The sequence below is a fragment of the Quercus suber genome, unplaced genomic scaffold (assembly GCF_002906115.3).
Source record: "Quercus suber isolate HL8 unplaced genomic scaffold, Cork oak 2.0 scaffold_376, whole genome shotgun sequence".
Lineage (NCBI taxonomy): Eukaryota > Viridiplantae > Streptophyta > Magnoliopsida > Fagales > Fagaceae > Quercus > Quercus suber.
In genome coordinates, this window is record NW_027069828.1 from 1 (window position 1) to 2,605 (window position 2,605).

A 2,605-nucleotide genomic window follows, 5' to 3' on the forward strand; every position below is an offset into this window, starting at 1 on the left:
AAAAAAAAAAAAAATCTTTCAAACCATATTATAACCTAACCTCATGAGTCATTGCTCAACCTTCGTCTTAGGACATAGATAGAACAGCTAGTGATGCACCTGTTATTTTCAAACCAATCCACTCCACGGACCCCAAGTTCACCAATATTTTTTTGTCACCTTTTAGATAATAAATAATTGTAGGGATACAATATTTTACTTTTTTTTTTTCATAATTGTTAAGATGGAATATTGAGATTAATGTTAATAAAAGTGCAATTAATGATACAGTTAAAGTGATATTGTTCTAATTACAATTTACTAAATTAACAAGTGTAAATAAGAGTGATTTTTTTCACCTAAAGTTGTTGTTGTTGTTGTTTTTAATGTATAAAATAGCATTTTAAATCTATGGTGTTCACTCCATGATGATTTCTCTTTATCATTTGGTCAAGACACCAATTATATTTTGGTGTAATTAGGTGGAGATCAAACCCCAAGATTTTTATTCGACAATAAATAATTTTACTAGTTCAGTTAACTAGAACCATCCCTAACTTTATTAGATAATTCTTTTTCTTAATGATAATTTTAAATAATTCAAACAAGAGAGAGTGAGAGTAGGGGTGGCAAAATTGGACACGACTTGGGAACTCAACACGACACGACACGACATGAAATTAACAGGTTATGAGTTAAGACTTAATAAGTTCATGTCATATTCGGGTTGATATGACTAACTCATTTAATAAACAGGTTGGGCTAGCGTTTAGCATATAGAACCAGTTTGATCTGTCTAACATGTTTAATTAAATGACATTTTATCAATATACCCTTCAAACTCTAAGTATATAAACTTATTAGTTGTTGTGGTTTATTTTTTTGACATATTGTGATTAATTATTTGTGATATTGGGATATACTTTAGTTTTGAATGATTATTTGTGATGCAGCTACTCGTTAATTCTGAATTTTATATTAAAAATATTTATCTTTTTGTTTTTTTTTCTTAATTTTTTTTTTCAATTTGATAAAATCTAATAAACATGTCGACACAACCGACCCATTTAATAAATGGTTCATGTTAGAGTTAAGAAATCTTGACCCATTTAATAAACATGTCAGGTTAGTGTTGACCTATATAGTCGGATACTCATGAGCTGACATGACACGAACCTGACACGTGAACACGAATTGTCACCCCTAAGTGAGACTTGAGCGGCTGCTGACTGCTATCAAGTGTCAACCCTAAGCCATGCATGATTTTATTTTAAATTTTTATAACAACTAACCCATGCATGATTTACGTTACACTATAAATGACAAATCATTTTTGACCTTTTAAAAACATATGATTCGTCAAGAAAATTTTTATTTGGCAGGTGTGCTTTCATTACTTAAATGCATTTCAAATATAATTTTAACTGTCTCTATCGAATCACATCTCAATGTCCATAAAAAGTTTTCATTCAAGAAATAAGAGCCCTGATTGGGCCAAAGATTTGACAACTGCGTAGAGTAATTCTTTTCTCTTCACATTCCTGAAATTTTTAGTCAGTTAAAGATTTTTCTCTCAGTCCTATCATTTATGTCTCCAATTTATATTGTCTCATATATATCTCTAATTATTTCATAGACAATTTTGTCTATAGATATGATAGAATTAAAACCTAAAATGTTTGCTCTTTTTTGTTGTATTGGTAAGATATGATTAAAAATCTCATTTTTTATAATACAAGAATTTATCAATTGAGTTATTTAGTGCACAGTTAATATATGTCTACTCTATTTTTTGTGTACTCATCATTCGTCACTTGAATTAAGTGGAATCTACTATATGCAGATTGGAGATCATCAAATATCAACTATAGGAGGCTTTGAAACCAGCAATTGCGGTGGGATTTGTTCATTCTTGATATCCAAAAAAATATGAATAAACAGAAAACTTGAATTAGAGAGTCCGACTAGGTTTTTGGTATGTATGTAGATTCAAATTGTATACCAATAAGGCTTGGAATAGCGATATGAAGAAGAAAGATTCAACATGCCTCTCAATGTTAATGATTTTCTTGGTGTTTCAGTTTTATTTATGGCCCATGTTGAGAATGAACATTACTCATTCAACCAAGATTAGTCAGGGTATGCGTTGCAAAATGCCAAAATCCTTCTATATTCTCTTCGATCGGTTTCTTTTTTAGAATGATTTTGTTTTTCCTTTTATAGATAGGATAGGATTGAAATTTATGAACTTTGATACACTGAGCTTATGACTAAAACTGTTGTTGGTCCTCATCAGCAACAACTAAATCTTTTGGACTACGAAGTCTTTTGAATTGTCGTCTTATTGGACTAGATTGGACTACTGTTTCAACAATTAATGATATGTGATTGACACTAATTAATTTTGTTAAGGATCTATAACCGATCCCAAAAAATTTGTGACCTAAGATTTGTTGATGTTGTTGGGATATTTCCATTGTAATAAGAAGAGATCCAATTATTCTTACTGATTAAAAAAATACAATTAGTACTGCTTTGTGCTTACAACTTGGCCCAATAGGCTTTTGAATGTAATAGGGTTGGACCTTACGGCTATTTCCATACCTAGGTTTTTATTCACTTTTGG